This window comes from Mus musculus, chromosome 2 (assembly GCF_000001635.26).
Source record: "Mus musculus strain C57BL/6J chromosome 2, GRCm38.p6 C57BL/6J".
Lineage (NCBI taxonomy): Eukaryota > Metazoa > Chordata > Mammalia > Rodentia > Muridae > Mus > Mus musculus.
The window spans coordinates 51583995-51604214 of NC_000068.7; the positions used below are offsets into that span (position 1 = coordinate 51583995).

At 42.5% G+C, this 20220-nt stretch overlaps 1 long non-coding RNA gene across 1 annotated transcript in view; it reads right to left on the minus strand.

Moving 5' to 3' along the window:
• Nucleotides 1-19431: 19431 nt before the first annotated feature.
• Gm13491 overlaps nt 19432-20220 on the minus strand; it is a 7008-nt gene continuing 6219 nt past the window's right edge. Inside the window, exon 2 of the long non-coding RNA XR_004691334.1 lies at nt 19432-20220. This exon is cut by the window's right edge and continues 194 nt beyond it. This is a non-coding gene — a long non-coding RNA (predicted gene 13491).

Here is a 20220-nt window from a genome sequence, read left to right on the forward strand (position 1 = left end):
TCCTGAGATGGGGCAGGAGGGCTGGCTTTCCTCTGTTTATACTCACTCCAAAAATTCACTGCAGGAAGAATAAACCCTTCTAGAAAGTGTGTGTCTAAAAGAGAATTCTAGAATCACAGTTGCAGAGCTCTCAAGGATGCAGAACACACCTCAGTGGAGGCCACTCTGGCTTCTTCCAGCCTGACTACCTACACTGGGCTCCTCCCCTACCCACAACCTCTCAGCTATGGGATACAGAGAGCTACAGTTCCTTTCTTACATGATGTAAAGAGTCACTGATTCAGTGTGTGTCATGCTTAGGATACCCCTGACAAAGCCGGGTACTAGGAAACTGAGACAAGCTTTGGCACGACATCACTTACCTAATGAGACAACTTCATTTTATTTTGAGAATCTAAACAACTGACTCAGATCACACATGTGCAAAGACAGGATCATCGAGACCTAAGAATCTGAATTCAGCACTTAGCACTGTGTACCTTGGTCAAACCATCAAGAGACAATTTCATTCCTACTAATTCACTCCCAAACCTTGCTCATTACCCTGAAGCTCGTACATTGCCAAATGAACAGCTAAAACCAGTTTATTTCCTCTTGATACTGCCCAGGACTGTGGCCATGGCTGCCTTTCTGTTTATGAACATGATGATTTCCTCAATAGTCTGATTCAGAAAGGATTTTTAAAGTTGCATGTCTGCAGAGTCTTGAAGGCATATGTGAAGACCATTGAAATACGGATTCAAAAAATAAATCAGCGTGGAAGATAAATGGTGACATTGCCTCGCTGCAACGCCTAATTGTATGCTTTTCATGTATGCTAATTGCTGGATCACCTATTGTGGCTTTGTCCTAATTTTATTCATGGTTTTTCTTGTCCGTTCTCTGGGGAATGGCTGGATGGCTCTGGCATACAGCTTCCTCTCTTTTGAAATCCCTAAGACCATCAAGCCATTTAATTATTTTTAGTAATGACTTGGTAAATGCATAAGACATTCTGCTCTTTTATGTCTCATTCTGAATTCAGATGTTTTCTCTTTTTCCTTCTCTTTTTCCTTTCTTTTCTTTTCCTTTCCTTTGTTTTTTATTACTTAGTTAATACCATGAAGTGCTCTTTTTTGGAAGGATTCTGGCAATGCCTAAGGACATTCTGAGGCTTTCCCAGGGTGAAGTCCTATTTTCTTTCTTGTGAGACACTTCAGGTGACTACTTTATTTTCATTTTGGGTCTATGGTCCCCAAATGAAGACTGAGGACTGTCAGGTGTCTCTGTCCCCGATGCAGACAGAATGCTGTCTGAGGGCCCTTTCCCATTCTGATTTACTTTCAGTCTTCCCTTTTGTTTCTTTCTTTATTGGTGACACACCATAAGTGCTTATCTCCACAAAAACCATGAAGCTTTTCCATCATTTCCTAATGTCCACAAAGAAATATGTACCGATTTGAATAAACTGTTCTCTTAGAGTCTGATAGGAAGTTAAACTTCATTAGACATATTAATATTACAAAGCATTTAGATGAGTCTTTCCCACAGAGTAAAGGATACATAGTATTTAGCAAGTAAAAATAAGCCAATTAAAGTAATTTATTACAAGTAAATTATTTTATAAGAATATCTGTTTGTTTTCAGTAAAGAATTTTCATAATATAGCCTAAAAGGTGGAAATTTTTATAGTGAAACCATAAAGTAAAAATGTTGGTAATCCAAGAAACATTTTACAACAGCTTCCTACTCTGCTTCATTTAGTCCTGAGTTCCATCCTCCCCAGTGTGGTCATAGAGTACTGGTCCATGGAAAAGCCCAGCCTGTTTTCCGTCTCCATATTGTCTCTGCTTTCCATACTTCCTATGTCAACTCAGGCTTATCTGAACTCATCCGCCCTTCCAGTTTCTCAAATACAGTGAGAATGAACTCAAGTCACATAAATCTGGCGATTCTGGATGTTATCTGCGTGTGGTGCACCATAAGCAACATCGAATCCTGCATCTGAGGTGGGGTCATAGTTCTCGTGGGATTCCCTAGTCTACATGACTATTATGTTGATGGAGGCAGGAGGAACAGCACAAGGCACCCTTACATTCCATACCATAAGACATATTTCCAACCTTTAACACAGATAGAACCCAAATGGTGACTTAGTAGGAGTGAGAGATTCAGAGCACTAGTGCATTCGACCTCTCTGCAGAGATTCCCTGGTCGAACAATAATGAGAAAAAATGCAGGAGTCATTAAGATAAAAACCCCACACTATGAATCTAGGAGACAAGGCTGACCCCCTGCCCAGAGGGGCAAGCCTTACCTTGGAATGGTTCCTGGCATCGTTCGTTCTCATTCTGGCTCCCTGTAAACTCCATTCTCAGGCGATGACCTTAGAGACTCAGATCTTCCGAGGTTTTAGTTCTCTGGCTTCCTAGCTTGCCAGCTCCCTGAATCAAAAAGCAAAGTTTAAAGACACAATTCCCATGTCTGCTCATTGGTTTCTGTTGTGACAGGCAGTGGTTACAGTCTTATTAAAACAGAACCCCTACCCATCCCAACACACATTTGTTCTTCCAAGGTTTCAGACTGTGGATTGCTATGCCTCCTCTTGCACATCTTCCCATCTCAGTAGCAGAAGTGAAGAGTGTCACCAACTATTGCTGCAGTCCATATGGTCTGAAATCACTAGGATTCTGTCACAGAATAGTAGGATTGACACATTCTAGATTCTCCTTTTCTTAGGATATTGAAGAGGGGAGAGACTTCTACATACTCCTGGAGTATCTGATCCTCTTCTCTGCCAGTCCATACATTATCTCTCTTCTACCCTAGTGGGTGGCACTATCTGTATGAGGATGACTTCTGTGAGAATCTCACGTATCCCTGGATGGTCCTTCCCTCTGTGCTCAGTTGCAGGCACATCAGGATAATGGCTTAACCTGGACTGAGAGAACTGAGTTCCAGTATATACATGTGCTCCTGGGACAGCAAAGCATCCCTGCAACTCAACTGCTCCCTGATTACATGAGGACAAACATAGACCCAGGCATTGTTTATGGGCAAGTCTTGAACTCCAGGGTAAGATGTCAACTCGATGTGTCTTGAAGCTGGCACTTAGTAGACTTCTCTCGGGTTCAGCAGTTAATTGAGTCACTAAGTTGACAGGAAGTGCTACAGTTGACAGGAAGCCTCAGGAACACGTAGAGAAATTGCATTCTCATTTTACAGGGGAGAAATATGAGGCCTGAAAGATCAAATGTGGATTCTGTCATTCTCCCATCAGCTACTGTCAAACCCTCTGTCTAATCCACTTAGGGAGGCACTACACTCTGCGGTTAATGGCAGAAAGGTTAGAAAAGCAGAGTTCTTCACACAAAGAAGCTTTAGGTCTTGGACTGGGGAACTTTCCCCAAATGCCCATTATCACCCAGCTCAAGATTTAGTTCTTGGCTGGAAGTGATGACACACCTGTGATTCCAGCCCCAGGGAGGCCAAGGCAAGAGAATCACAGGTTTGACACTAGGCTGGTCATGAGACTCTGGAGATGGCAGAAGTGTTTGTGGGCACTGACAACAACACTACCATCATTGCCTGTGGACTTGGAACATGAAAGGAACCTGGAAACTCTCTTTTCTTAACCTGTGAGTGGATCTAGAGGGGGAAAGAAAGGCATCTTTATCAAGAGCCTGTGTTTGTTCAGTAAAAGGATATACAAAAAGCAATAGGAGCAAAATAAGAGGGAGAATTAATCTACCCCTTCTAGCCTGAAGATTTCTATCTAGGTAGGGGAAATTTTCAATTCTTAAGTTAGAGTTTTCAAAAAGACTTGCAACAGCAAAATGTTGAACACCCCTCAAAGTGTTCAAATCCACAGCCCCAGAACCCTGGAATAAGTTATAGCTCAAAAGAGAAGGAAGTCATAGATAAAGTTAAGAGTTTGTAATCAGAATTTAAAAGACAGATTATCTTTGATGACCTTTGTAATCCTAGGAGTCCTCCAAAGGGACAAAGGTAGGCAGTCAGGATGCTGCTTTGTGGATCCCCATCACCTGCCACCACCCTCAGTGTAGCCTGGGGACAAGGACATGAGACTTGGAACCCACTTAACCATTAGGAAGTATGTATCACAGCCAGGTCACATACTTGCAAAAAGTTTTTACAACTGCATCAGAAAACCTCTGAGGGCCTGATATTAACTGCTAATATCCTAAAACTTCCTCCTCCTGAACACACACTAGGAAGGGAGGATTCACACCTGTGCACTAAGAAATGGAGAGAACAAAGGGTTCTCTTGTTTGAAGTTTCCTCTTTGAAAGCAAGCTTATGTGCTACTCAAGGTGAAGTTACACAAACATTTCCTGGACTGTGCTTTGGGCACAAATAAGGTAAGAATGACACTGAGAAACTGCAGAACCATGGGGTTTGTAGTTCTTTTGTCCTGAGGACGATGAGACCCCAGGGAAAACTACAGAAACCCACTTCCCTTTGTTCCCTGAGACTTCACATCAGGACCACTGGGGCTGCCTTGTTGCCTTCTGAAGCAGAGCCTTTCCTTGTGGTCTGAGAAGAAGGTCCACCCTACTTCCTCATACTCTTGCCAGGTTCTTAGGCACTGCCTCCACCAACTGTTGGAACTGAGTTTGAAAGCCGAGGTTTCTCCCAAACACCTAGTGAGATACAAGCACCCCGGGATTTGATAATCCCAGAAAATAAGAACGAAACAGGAAGGTAGGAAAACCACCAAGAGGATGGCTGATCCTCTCTGAGTACAACTGAGCCTTAATGCTCACTAGGACCTAAAAGAATGAGAGGGTGTGCCTGACAGTTCATGGGTTTGTATAGGCTTCAAAATGGTTGCCTGGGCTCTACTGTAGCACCATGAGGTAATATTATAAGGTGAGGTGAAGCCAGGATCCCCAGACACATTCACATGCAGCTGTGTTCACAGCATAACTGAAATAAAGAGGAATACATACTTCTCCTGCAAGACCGCCAATAAGCTGCCCAATACAAGGAACATACCGTTCTCAATACTCACCACTGGCCTGACCTCCAGACTACCTCAGTTATCTAACAGCACACCATCCATGGGTCCCAAGCTTCCGAAGGCCTCCTGTAAATGTGGCCCTCCACTAGGCGGCAGACAACACAAACATGAGTGGCCAAATATGTTGGCTACTCATCAAGGAAGTACTGCAGAAAAACTCAGCAGGTAAAGGTGTTTGCCACCACCACGCCCTATGACCTGAAATCAGTCTGCAAGTTCCACATGGTGGAAGGAGAGAACTGATTCCCAAAAAACTGTATGCTGAATTCCACACGTGCCACAAAGATCCATGCACATATACACACACTCACATGCACATGTGTGTGTGTGCATGTGTAATTTTGAAAAAAAATAAAGAAGGAACAGACTAATTCAGTGTCACATAAACCATGACATAATCAATGCAGCTGTCCTCCCATTATATATCAATAAGAAAATTGAAAACATGGAAACAAATGTTAGCACTTTTTAATGTGCAGGCTCACAGCATTGCGCTGTTCTCTCCTGGTGTTCTTTACAGTATTTTGAAGAGAATCACAGACCCGGTGACTTGCCACAAGAGACTAAGAAAGGCATGATATTCTTGCTTAAAGCTAGTAGCTTCTTTGGGTCTTGTTGAAATTATCAAGCTTCTTCCTCAGTGTCCCTTTGTAGGACTCTCAGCAATGGCCAGAGCAGAACCCCAGGGCACTGACATGAGGCAGGGTGGGCAGACACTCAGCAGTGGGCTGCTGCCATCCACAGCCTTTGATCTCACAACCACAGTAGCCCATGCATGAAGCTGCTCCGCTCATTTCTTTCCTGGAGCATTCTTGGTCCCCAGTGGCAGGCACCATACAACATTCAGATGCAGTTCCTTTAACTGTCACAGGAAGCTCAGAAGATTGCTGTTAATTGCATGGTACATCTTGCTTCACTCTTGCTCCTGGAGTTCATTGCTTTGCAGACTGCAAATCAAATTAGGTGTGCTGACTTCTCACAAAGAGCAAGACTCCTTTAGGGTTTTCTTCTCTTCCTTCCTTTCCTTTTCTTTCTTCTTTCTTCCTTCCTTTTTTTCCCTTTCTTCCTTTCTTCCTTCCTTCTCTTAATACTCAACACCACAATGTTCTCTGTTCTTTCTCACTTATACATAAATGTAAAAACTCCCCACTGACTAACTGGAGCCTGTATAAAAGCCGACATCAGTCTTATCTTATACCTGTAAATGCCATTTTTTGAAAACTGGCATTAAGCATTAGATTGGACTTTATTTTTAAATACACATTTTGAGGAGAGGAATGAATTATTACCAATTAATTAGCTGCCTGGTGCGTTCAAGAACAGTGGTGCAACATTCACTTGTAAATCTATAAAGCAGAAATCCTGAAGAAGCTCGTGTGCCATGTAATTAAAGTTAATTAACGCATTTGCTAATTGACTATTATTTAGCTCTCCAGCTGCTGAGGAAAAATCCATAGGCCTATTAAATATTAATTAGCAAAAGTCTATTGTCTGATGCTGTCAGTGTATGAATTGATGAGAGTCTTACAAGCCGTAGCTTTGTTAGGCTGGACACAGAGCAACAGCAGCCGGCTGGTAAGGGATAAGAAAATAAGACCCTCAGAATAAGCAAGGGAGCCCTGAATTTCAGTTAATTCGACTGACTCTCGTGCCAGGAAGACGAGAAATGACCTGTCATCTGTTTGCAGAGCCACCTACAACCTTCAGAGGTGTATAGTTTGCAGTATGTCAAACTCTTGCTGTTTCTAGGGACTCTGTGGGGTATACCTGAAATGGAAGGAAATCGCCCAGTAACTGTAGAAACAAAACACTCCCTGTGGGATTTTCACAAATAGCTGCTGGGGATAAAATTCACACACTCCACAACTCATCCATGTGATGCAATTCTTAATGGCTGGTGGCGTATTACTCGGTTTTTAATTTTTAAAAATTTCAAATGTATAATAAAACTTACCATTGTAACCATTTGGTGTGTGCAACTCAATGACTTTCATTCCTTCCCAATGGTGTATACTCTCCACAGCTTTTGTTAAGTGTGTTCAGTGTCCTTGTGGCTTAAGGCACAGCCTAGGAGTCCATTTATCTACCTTTCAATGCTAAAATCTATACCTGCACTCATGTGACTAAGACACACAAGCACTCAATTTGCAGTGACGACCTAGAGAGAGGCTCTGACTGGAGCCTCTTCTAAAGCACCTGTCTTATTTTCTTCTTCCTTGTGTAACTCGGTTTCTTTCTCTTTTTTTAAGTGTTTCTATTACACTCTTTCTTTTTATTTTATTAGATATTTTCCTTATTTACATTTCAAATGCTATCCTGAAAGTTCCCTATACCCTTCGCCTGCCCTGCTCCCCTATTCACTCACTCCCACTTCTTGTCTCTGGCGTTCCCCTGTACTGGGGCATATAAAGTTTGCAAGACATAGGGGCCTCTCTTCCCAGTGATGGCCAACTAGGCCATCTTCTGCTACATATGCAGCTAGAGACATGAGCTCTGGGAGTACTAGTTAGTTCATATTGTTGTTCCACCTATAGAGTTGTAGACCCCTTCATCTCCTTGGGTACTTTCTCTAGCTCCTCTATTGGGGCACCTGTGTTCCATCCTATAGATGACTGTAACAAACAGGAATCATATGCTTTTTTTTTTTTTTTTTTTTTTTTTTTACATCCAGTGTGGGACACCAGAAACCCTAACGTATGAGTCTGGCTTGAGACTGAAAGGCACCCACTGTGATTGGCAGGTTCTTGCCTCCTGATATAACACTTTGGACATAGAAAAATGAACAGTGACAAAAAAGAGAAGGCTTCTTAGGGGGAAAGACAGCTCCGAGAGTGACAAGAGCTGGAGAAATTGCAAGGCTTGATGACCCCCACACCAGGCACATTGAGACATTTGTACAGTGAGCACTTGTCCTGTGCATTTGTCCTTAGCATTTACATGTCAGCTTTTGGAGGGGTTTTTCTGTTGGTGCTGATTTTGATTCCTCTCTTTCTGCTCCACCCTCCTGCCATGCTATGTTCTAAACGTGATTCATTCCTGATGGTTCATGTATGGGAAGGCTGGTCCCTCAGAAGGCAATGTTGCAGTGGTGGATGCATGGAAAGGATAGACTTGTGGAAAGTCTCAGATCAACGTGGGTGACACACTGGGGAAGGACTAACATAGCTCTTGTGAGACTCCTAGTCTTTATGGAGATGAGCTGCCATTGAGAGCCTGAGCCAGAAACCAGGAACTCCAGAGCTAGGGTCTCCAGATTTATATGGCTCCCATTATAGAGGCCTTGGGTTGCTCTTTCCAGATATATTGCAGCATGATTAGTCCCTCTAAGATATGCTCACACCACTCTGGGGCTGCTGGCACTATGCCATTGGCCCTCCAGAATTGTGACCTAAATAACTGTGTTTATGTTATAAAGTTAGCATGGTTCAGGCAGGCTTATTGCTATAACAACAGCAAGAAGAAAAGTAATATTTAAAACAGTGAGATTTAAAACAACCCACCAATGTGATCCCAACAAATCCAATAATTAAGTTTATCCTCCGCGCAGCACAAGTTCCACAGGAGCTCAGCACAAGTTCCCAGGAAACTGACCTAACGACTTTCTTCTTTCATTAATCCCAAAGTAACAAAGACAATAGAAGCAAACATTTCCACAGAATTCCAGTGACATTTAGTTAAAATAAAATAACTTCTAGAAAGATTATCTTTATAGTTACAATATGAAGTCGAAACAGTAATACCCAATAGTTACTTATAAATTCCAGAAAATGTCCCCCAAGCTCTACCTCCTGTTCCATCTCAGGTAATCCATGAAGCCTGAGGTACTGGGTTCCGAGCCTCATCAGGAGCTTTGGTGCTGTGCATACATCTTAGTTTAGTATGTATTTCCTCGTTGATAGCTATTATTCTACCAACAAGAAAGAAAAACCAAAGATCTCAGAAGGCAGCAGGAAATGTCACTTGGCACCAGCTAGAAATCACAGTTAGAAAACTCCATGGTGTACATAGTCCCCATTGTGACAGCTTTCAACAGAGAGGCATGCATCAGCTCCAGCATAGCTCAAGTCCCATAAATCTGTGCCGGGGAGGAAAGAGTTACACAAAAGACTAAGAGTATCCTTGCTGGGAAATAAGCACAGCGGTCAAATCCTAACAATCTTGCTATCCCTTTAGAGAAACATGTAGAAATACTGTCTTGGAGCAGGTTAGTGTAAACCAAGTGCAGGCAGAGCACTGTTGTGGCCTGTTGTGCTACAAAGCCCACTGCTGGGTCATCTCAAGACAGATATTTCTTTGACTGTCTTGGTCTGATCGTTCCTCACAGATAATAGGAGTTCCCTGTAAGTGTTCCCTTGAGAATAAAATTAAAAAGGAAAACTCAGCCCCAAGCCCAATACAATCTAAAGATAAAATAAATGTTAGCTTCCCTATAATCTCCACCTGAAAGTGGAGGTGATGGGGTCAGAGATTTAACAAGGTGACTTCAGTCACATGGCCACTTGGTGAGCCCCGCTCCTGAAGGATTGGCTCTCTTTACTCCGCTCACATATACTCTCTCGACAAACTGTTAAAAGTCCTGATTCAATCACCTGGTTCATGACCTTAACCAAGAAGGAGCCTCTTGATTTGGTCAGCTGCTGACAATGGTTCCAGCACCCAGGAAGCTGCTGCTGCTGTCACTGTCACTGCCACCAACAGCTGCTGCCGCAGCCATGCATTCTTTCAATCAATCAAGTGATAACCCCTGGGCAGCCTTGGCTGTCTGTCTGTCTGCACCCTCTGCTGTTTGCAGTCTCCATCATCCCCCTGCTTTGCTTTCTCCATTGTTGTAGAGTTATTGAATCTGTATTTGTTTATAATGTACCCTTTTGGGCAGGCCCCAAACATGGTAAGATTCCCCATTGTGTTTCAAATACACAGAACATACTCTGACTATTGCTTAATGGATGAGTGAACTCTTGTATCTCATAACGATGAAGATATAAACTTATGAAATTGTTGACTTTATTATTATAAGGGTTTTATAATTTTTATTTAATATATACATTTTAACAATTTCCTACATCAAGCATGCTTTCTCCCTGACTTGGTGGCCAAGATCATATACTAGTGCTAGGGAAGAATACTGTGATCATCTCTTCTTCATTTTAGCTGAGTTTGCCTTTTCTTTTCCTTTTTGTCTTTCCAGCTAGTTTTGTTCATAGGGGAGTTCAGCAAAGAAACTGAACCCCACACAGCCAGTCATGAATGGGTTCAACTTATCAGAGTTTTGCAGATTTGAATAAATTTTCTTAAGTAAATTCACTGATATTCCCTATTAATTTTAAGGTCTAGAGCCCAACACTCCAAGATCAGCTTACTCAAAACAGTTTATTCAAAGTGATCTACAGTATCAAAGCAATCCCTATTAGAGTTGCTTTTCATTTGTAAAAGACAAAAACATCAAAAAAAAATACTGAGACACACACAAACTTAAATACTCAAAGTAATTCTAGAAAAAGAAACAAGGCATGAGGCCTTCCACAACCTAATTTCAAAGTAATAATGGAAAGTGTAGTTGTTGACACACATAATACTGGGAAGATTATGAGCCCAGAAATGAACTTGTAAACCTAGGTTCGGTTAAAATTTGATTAAGGTGCTAAGAAGGCAAGTAATATGGGATCATCTGTTAACTAAATGGTGCTGAGATGTCTCCTGTTGGAGAATGAGTAAATCTTCTTCTCATACCACAAATAAAAATCAATTCAAAATGATTAAAGACAAAAGTGTAAGACTTGAACCTACAAAACTACAGAGAGAAATGATTAAAGACAAAAGTGTAAGACTTGAACCTACAAAACTACAGAGAGAAACAACACAGGAAAACTATACAATATTAGTCTATGCAATTTCTTTTGGCTGGAGCAAAAAAAATGTTTTTAAAGTCATACAGAAACCTAATACTACAGAAGTTTCCTAAAACATAGACATATGTATATATAAAAATAGCTTAAATAGATTTACCCTATAACAAGTAGATAACTCCCACCCCCATAGATAACATAGACCAGTGCCAAGAGCAGGTTCTTTTTCTTGGAGTAGTTGGCCATGAAGTCCCATAGACTGACCTCTCAAACCATTACAAGTTACTGCCATTGTTCTTGGGTATCCTCAAGAAGTTGATGGAAAGACTCCGTTACTGAAGACAGCACATACTTGATTCATAGAACACAGAGAAATCAAGCTAATACTGACCTGAAGATTTATCCCTAAGGTGCTATGCATGCCACCTCAGGAGAAAGGAAAACATCACTGTCACCTAGTATGTGAACCCTAAGAGTTACAGCAATGAACTGCTGGGAAGGATATGCCCACTAGTGAAAGAATGGCATCAATGTTACAGTAGTAACAAACCACTTTCCGATTGGATTTAAAGCCTCCTCTATAAGACAGCCTATATCTGACACCTGTACTAGTGCCAAGGAGCTGTGAATAGAAGGACACAGGGCCTCTGGAGAACCTAATACTGTTATTTTAATAAACGAATATAGTATTTAACTGACCTCTAGTGAGTTATTATTATACCCTTAGATAAGTGCATCTCTCAACTCTATTAGAGAAGCTTCTTCTAATATTATATGCAATTAACAGAGACCCACAACTGGCAGGAAGAGACTGCAGAGTGGCCAGCTCTAGATGGGAGATCCATAGCACATCTATATCACGCTCCCTTTTGCTAAGGTTCAGAAATCATCATAGAAGTGTGGGCAGATCAGCCACCAAACGCAGACACTAGTGCATATGCCAGCAAGATTTTGCTGAAAGGACCCTGATATAGCTGTCTCATGTGAGGCTAGGCCAGTGCCTGGCAAATACAGAAGTGGATGCTCACAGTCAGCTATTGGATGGATCACAGGGCCCCCAATGGAGGAGCTAGAGAAAGTACCCAAGGAGCTGAAGGGGTCTACAACCCTATAGGAGGAACAACAATATGAACTAACCAGTAACCCCAGAGCTCATGTCTCTAGCTGCATATGTAGTAGAGGATGGCCTAGTCGGCCATCATTGGGAAGAGAGTCTCCCCTTGGTCTTGCAAACTTTATATGCCCCAGTACAGAGGAACGCCAGGACCAAGAAGTGGGAGTGGGTAGGTAGGGAAGCAGGGCAGGGGGAGGGTATAGGGGACTTTCAGGATAGCATTTGAAATGTAAATGAAGAAAATATCTAATAAAAAAATTGAAAAGAAAAAAGAAGTGTGGGCAGGAGGATTAAAAGGGCTAGAAGCAGTGGATGGTTACAAGGAAATAGTTTTCAGGACAAAAGCAGGCAGTCTCACAGTGGTTGTGAGAGCATGGACAAGAACTGTGTGAGATCAATGCAAACAAAAAAAATCCCAGTATGAAGGGGAAGATGGGCAAGAAGTTCCAGCCCATGTTATGGATCTTTCGGCAATTGGGGCTGCTGAAAGAAGGAGGGGGAGTTCTGTTTCAGAACTGATGAGTCCATGCTCAAATAGAGGGCCCTGTACAAAGTGACACACTAGCATCACCAAGTCTCACTGAATGAAAAATCAAAAACAGAAAACAAACAAACAAACAAACAAACAAACAAACAGAAAACCAAGCACATGAGATCAGGGAGAAATAGAGGTGGAAGGCACAGAGTAGAGATTGGGATGGAGGGAATGCGGGAGGGGCTTGATCAAAGCACGCATATGCATGTATGAAATTATAAAACTACTTTTATGCAACATATTTTAATCATGTGCTTCCCCTCTCCCAACTTCACCCAGATGCTCCCTACATCCCTGCGCACACAGCTTCACGGCGTCTCTTTCTCCTTCTCTTAAAAAATAAAATAAAAACAATAAAAATAAAAAAACTGAAATCAAAACAGACCAATAAGACAAGAAGATCCTAAGTCAACAAAAAATATCTTGTGTTGGCCACCTATTCCTAGGCATGTGGTCTACCTTGGAGTGTGGTTGATATAGCCAGTGAGGCTCTATTGGAATAAACTGATTTCTGCTTTCCCAGCAGCTATCATTTCAAATAACATCTTGCTTAGAGATGGGATCTCTTGCCCAGTTCCTCCTCTCAGCACTGGGACCCTGTCTGACTTGACCCCGTGTAGGTCTTACACATGCTGCTACAATGTCTGTGACGCATATGCATCAGTCCTGCTCCGTCTAACTGAACCATATTTTAAAAAGCTTCTGCATACCAAATGAAACAATCAAGTCTGGATAGATAAATGTCAGTAGAAAGTACATGTGAGCCATTTATAGCCAGCAAAGAATTAATAACCAAAATGTATGAAGAACTCAACTCAATAGCAAGAAAAGTTATTTAAATGGAAAAAGAACTTGAATAAATACTCATAAAATTCAGATACAGAAATGGCCAGCAAACGCGTGGAGGGGGACAGGAGGAAGCTTGCCATCACGAACCACTCAAGTTGTTTGTGTCAGGTCACATCTGTTGGAATAGTTATTGTCAAAATGATTCGTGATCATAGATGCTGGCAAGGCTGAGAGAAAATGAACCTTTGAACAGCCCTGATAGGGAAAGTAAATTAGGACCAATGTCATAGGAACCAGCTAGAGCAGTAGTTCTCAACCTGTGGGTCGTGACCCCCTTGGTGGGTCATCTGACCTTTTCTTTCACAGGGATCCCCTAAGACCATCAGAAGGCAGAGATATTATGCTACATTACACATCATATTACATTATGACTCATAATCAGGCTGTCAGGTTTGTCCATCCCCATGTTCTTTGCAGCATCACCCACAATTGCTATTGTACTACTTCGTTCTCTGATGCTGTGATCAGCATCACTACCAAGAGTAACTTGGGAAAGGAAGGGGTTATTTCATCTCACAGATCCCAGACCACTGAAAAAAGGTCTGAAAGGTGGAAACCTAGAGGCAGGAGCTGAAGTGAAGCAGAGGCCATGGAAGATTGCTGCTTACCAACTTACCCAACCTGTTTTTTATATACACGTAGGCCCACCTGTCCAAGGATGGTTCTACCCAGTATGTACTACTCCAACACAACACACACACACACACACACACACACACACACACACACACACACACACACACACACACACACACACTTCAATCATTAAAGAAGTAATTGGGAAATGCACCAGAGGCGTGCCCACAGGCCAATTTGATGCAAGTAACTCCTCAATTGAGGCTCCCTCTTCATAGATGACTCTAACTTGTGTCAGGTTGATGAGAAACTAACCGGCACACTTTCACCTTCCTGTAGAGGCAGCCACACAGAAGCAGTGATCTTTCAAGGGAACTGTCTTCCCCCAGTACTCTCAGGCAGGGCTCCTTTCCCACGTGTGTCTGTGGAGAGTCACAGAATCATGCATGGAAGAAGTGCATGGAAGACTTCTGAGATAAAGAGTCACTGCTCTAGAGTAAGCGGTGCTGTTGAAACTCACAGACAGCTTCAGGAGGACCTTAAAGCAGAGACATATATATGCAGCAGTAGTGGGGCTCTTTAAAACAGATGAAATGGGAGAGTGAGGGAGTGAGCCCCACTCCTCTACAACCTCAGCAGTGGGAGATAAACGAGACAGCAGGACTCCTTGCCTCCCTGGATTGTCCAGTCTGCCCTCAGCCCCAAGGCACCCAGCCAATAGCTCTAGCAACTGAAGCAAAAAGCCTGCTCAGCACTCAGGACTCTGTTGGACCAGGGTACTTTCAAGTGTGATCTTCTGGTTTCAGTTAGTAAAGACAGAAGCCCATTTAGGCACTCTTGTCACCACCTGTAATTGACTGCAAAAAGCATTGAGTTCCTATTCGGACAGAACGCTGGATTCCTTGAAGCCAGGCAGGTAAAAATGGGAAGCCATTTGTACCTTGACATGTCTGTGTATATACTGGGTATATGCTGGTATTTGTTGGTGTATGTTGGGTTTTCTCAGTTTGGTGCAAACCCAGATATATCTGAGAAGAGGACATGTTCATTGAGACAATAGTCCTGTATGGCTGTCTTTAGCCAAGTCTGTGGAGTTTTTCTTAATTAGTGATTGCTATAGGAGAGCCCAAACCATTGTGGGGGGTACCACCCCTGGGTGAGTGGTTCTGGCAGGTGAGAAAGCAGGCTTAGCAAGTCAGTGGTAGAAAGCCAATGGTAACCAGCACACCTCTCTGCTCCCTGCTCTTGTTCTCGCCTCTAGGTTCCTGACCTGACGTTTTTAGATGATGTTCTGCAATCTACAAGATGGAATATACCATTTTCTTCCTAAATTGCACATGCTCATTGTGTTTTATCACAGCAGCGTAAACCCTAAATCAGGGGAGTAAACTCTAGATAGAGAGGCATGGATCCTAAGGAAATTACCTGACCAAAGCAGTCTCCTTCCGAGCTTCTCTTAGAGTCAGCGAGGCAGAATAGATTTAGAAGCACTAAAATGCGTGAAAGAAAGAAAATTTTTAACTCTTGTCCTGACTTCTACATATGGTCTGTGACACAAGCATACCCCCTCCACAGATGCTGACAGTATTTAAAAAAATAAAAATAAATGTGATTAACATTACTTAGAAGGCCAACTGTTCCTCGTTCTTTTTGCCCTCATGCCCCATGCTTAGCACAGTGTGGGTTTACATTCAGCAAACAGCCTGCAAGGCACCGTAGCATCCTCAATAATTTGCAAAATCTATTGCGAAATGTCCTGGCATTACTTTCCTCATTACGCTTCCTTTTTTTTTTTTTCCCCCTTTGAAGTCCAAGTTCACACCAGGATACAGTTCCTATTGTTGCGGTAATCCTTTGTTCCAATAATCAGATCAATATTTCAGTGCTACAGAGTGGTAGAGGAAGCTCTTCATTACCTGGAGGCTGGAGATTCTTGCAGAGATAAAAGGAACGGTACAAAAAATAATTGCAAACCGTGCTGTTGTGGCGAGCCCGACACAGCCCCGGGATCGGGGGGCTCTGCAGAAATGGGCCTTTCTCGCCCCTTCCTGGAGAAATCATCATTAATGATTAATACCCGCAGCAAGAGAGTGGCTTTGTGGGCTGCGGGCTGCGAGATTGCTGCTGTCTTCTTTCCTGATATTTACGAAGCTTCGGGGCTCAGGTGACATTTCCAATCCACTTGCTGTGGCTCTCTGCCGCTGATTCCTTCAAGGCAGGCGAGCAGGTTGTTTCTTCCATCTGCTCCACACCTCTGATCTCCATGCTTGGTAAATTAGTTTTCAGACAAATAAAAATATTTTGATAGTAAATTCTTGTTTATAATATCCCCCTGGGGAGAGAGTGCTCAGCCTGAAATCCCAGGCAGGCCATCAGTTTAACCGCAGTTTGAGCACTGCAGTCTGGGCCGGCATGATTTCCTGTCTCTTTGTTACTGAATAGTTTCTATTTCTCTTTATATTTCTTTCTGTCTTTTATTCCTTTCTTCAAAAACCCTGCTGTCACGATGAAAATATTTTCAAAGATTGTCCATTATAAAGTAACCATTGTGTGCTGGGGTCATTGTTTTGGTTGTTTCTCTCTCTGTTCTGTAAGGAGACATTTGAATTTATAATCAGGGTGTTATAACTTGCAGGGCTGTAAGAACATGCAGTCTCTGCATCCGAGTAGCAAGTCCTTTGTGAATATTATATAACATGAAATTTGTACAAATACAAAATGAGAGTTCTTCCTTTCTCACAAAAGAGTGTTTTAAAACTATCCAAAGCCCACTAAAGGGTCACTTATTTTTATTTTGATTTTTATTTTTTTGCTGTAATTCACTAAACCAAACCAATAAGAGTCTTAGTTTAAGTGTAGGCTTTTTGTTTGCTTGCTTGTTTGTTTGTTTGTTTCATAGACTATTGCTTTCAGAAATCAAGAAGGCAGCTAGAAGAAAGATTACTGGCTCAGAGATCCGTGGAGGACAGTGGTTTATGCATCTGTGAGTGAAAACATAGGCAGTAAAAAAACAGGAGCCCTAGCAATGAATCAGTGGACGAAATAAACCACGTAATAGAAAAGAAAGTACTGCAGACACACGCCCGCCCCATCCACTTCCCTCGTCTGCCAAGCAACCGGAGCATGAGATCAGGTGACTTGTGGGTAGCATGTATTACATGGTGTGGCTCCTGGCACTGGCTCTGGTGTTTAGCACAGGACCAGGACAGGACATGTCGGGAGCTCCCCTCTACATTCTTGTCCTCAGCCAAGGGAATGGTGTTTTAGTTTGTTTTCTTCTGTTGTGATAAAACATCATGACCAGAAGCAACTTAGTGAGGAAGAGATTTAGTTTAATTATACATCCTGGTAATAGCCCATCACTGAGGGAAGTCAGGGCGGGAACTCGAGCAGGGAAGGAAACTGGAGGCAGAAACTGAAGCAGAGGCGATGGAGGGATGCAGCTCCCTGGCTTGCTCCTAATGGCTTGCTGAGCCTCACTTCCCAGGACCACCAGCTCCCAAGTGGCCCTGCCCACAGTGTATTGGGCCCTCAATCATGAAAATGCACCACAGGCTTGCTCACAGGCCAATCTAGTGAGGAGGACCATTTCTCAACTGAGGCTCCCTCTTCCAAAGTGACTCCCAGTTATCTCCTGTTGACTTAAAACTAGCCAGCACAGATGGCCAGAGGTCAGCTGGTGGGGAGGTGGGCATGCTGACCTCTTGTAAAGAGACATATATGAGGCATTCTTTTAAAATGTTAATTCATATTTAACAACTTGGGCTTTCAAAAGGTTTTTTTGTTGTTGTTCATTTTTCTTCTTTTTAACAAGAACAAAGTCAATTCAAAAAAAAAAATCTTGCTTGTGTTTTAGATTTTACATAGTAATTTAGGTAGATAAAGAAAAAATCATCAAAAACAATCCACAGAAGGAATTACCTAATGAATTCACTGAGAAATCCCCAGCCACAGTAACAACTAACATAGAATTGTAGAACAAAAGGGATATTTTGTTGCTATTGTGTTTTTTATTCCTTTTTTGTTTGTTGTTTGTTTTGAGGCAGGGTTTTGCTTTGTGTATCTCAGGCTGGCTTTGGATTCAGTGATCCTCCTGTGTCAGTCTCCAGAGTGCTGGGATTGGTTGGTGTGTACCACCATGCCTAGCAAAAAGGGAAACTTTAAAGAGGCACATAAGCAACAGAACAGAAATGAAGAGAAAGAAGGCGATGGCAGAGGTAGAAGCATCCGTCTGCCAGGCAAAGCATGCCACCAGCACCCCACAAGGACTATGGGAAGTTGAAGCAAAGGGAGAGAAGCAGAAGGGGAGGGGCTCTGCACTTACAAAGCTCTCTCCTCTCCTCTCTACCAGAAGGGAAAACTGCAGCACCCCAGAAACTATTGCCCACCTCCTCTGCCCAGAGGGACCCAGGAGAAGCCAGTGTGGCTTTACTGACAAGCCTAAGCCACCTAGCTTTCTCCTTTATTGGACTTCCCAGAATTCACCACCACCACCACCACCACCACCACCACCACCACCACCACCACCACCACCCATGCACACACACACACAGAAACTCTAAAGTCCCTTTCCATTTCTGTTGCTTTATTGTCTTCTATTAAAATGCTATGTGTATACAACTGTAACCATTCCATGGGGTCACATGTCTCTAATTTATTATTTCTACACATGCACACAAACACACATACACACACACAAATACACAGAGAGAGAGAGAGAGAGAGAGAGCATTCTTTTTTAGTTTGTGTTCCTCATGCCATTCTATTTTTTTTTGTGACTCTAATTTATAAGGCCCCAGCCACTGAACCTCATATGTTATAGGAAAACTTTCTCTATATATAGAATAAAAAGAAAGCATTGACGAAGGCAAATCACTGTGGAGGAATTATGAGAATCCATGCGCTGGACCACCGCTTGGAACTTTCCCTTGTTGTTTAGATACTGAGATCACCAAGGAGGCCAGTGGAGAGGGCACTTTGGATGGTGACCAGCATTGGAAAGCAAAGTTTAGCTGTTTAGATCTAGAGGTCAGAGAGGAGGGTGGATGGGAAGGTCACCTCTGCCCACCAGAGGCATTAAGTCACAGAACAGAGCCAAGCGTCTATGAACTGAAACAAGCGCGTTCTTCTTTGCAGACACCCATCTAGCTTGCACGTATGTATAAATGAAAGCCACTCTTCTTGGCTAAATGTAGTGGATAGTAAAGAAATAAAGTACATTCTTTTTTGTTTTGGTTTGGTTTTTTTTTTTTGTTTTAAACTCGTAGTATGTTATTTGTTCATAAAAATAGGTAATAAACTAGGCTAACAGGATGGTTCAGTGGATAAAGGCACTTCCCATAGTAGGAGTCTGACACACTGAGGTATCATTCAATCCCCACAGGGTATAACCGACTCCATAATGTCTTTTGGCCACACCCACACTGTGACATACATGTGCACACACAAATCAGTTTTAAAAATTAAAAACAGTGAGAGCTGGGGTGAGTATGATCCAAACACAAGTTTCAATTTTTTTTAAAACAAGTTTACATAATAAATAATGTTATAGACACATACAATATGCTGTATATGGTGGTACCTGTCTGTAATCACAGCATGTGGGAGGCTGAGGCCAGCCCGGGCTATAGTGTGAAATTTTGTTACACCCTCATTCTATCCAAATAAGCAACAAATTCTTATCAGGAAACCGAACAGCCTCAAGTAGAATAAAGTACATTCTTCAAGCCCCCCAAATCATCCAGGTGTCCAAAAAGAGGGTGACCCCTTATAAACAAACAAAACCCAGAACAAAAAGCACCTCTATTATATGAGCTGTGGACGATGACTGATTTGCTTCTCTGGGCGTTAATCTTTCTCAGATGATCGCCCACTCTTTACCCTCTAGCACATAGCCCTAGGCAATGCTACACTGGCCCAGTCTTGAGCAATATAGGCAAGAAGCTTGCCCAGCTGGAACAGCTCCTCTAGAAGGCAGCTGATTTGGGTGTTCTTTTTTCTTTCATTGTATTTCTTTTGCATTTTCTCTGACTTGTTATTTAAAGTCTTTCTCCTCAGGAGTCAACTAGGCCTCCTTCTTGCCGCCCAGAAGCAAGCTGTACTGGGGCTCATACGGGATGCTCTCAATAATCACGATTCAGATATTCAGCGGAGGCTTGGATGCACTGCAAACATCAATGATTCTTGCTTTCTGAATACAGCACTCAGGGCCCCAGGAGAATGTCTCCACATCCAATCTCAGGAAACAATACTGTGTGTTGCCTCCTTGGAGTTGGAC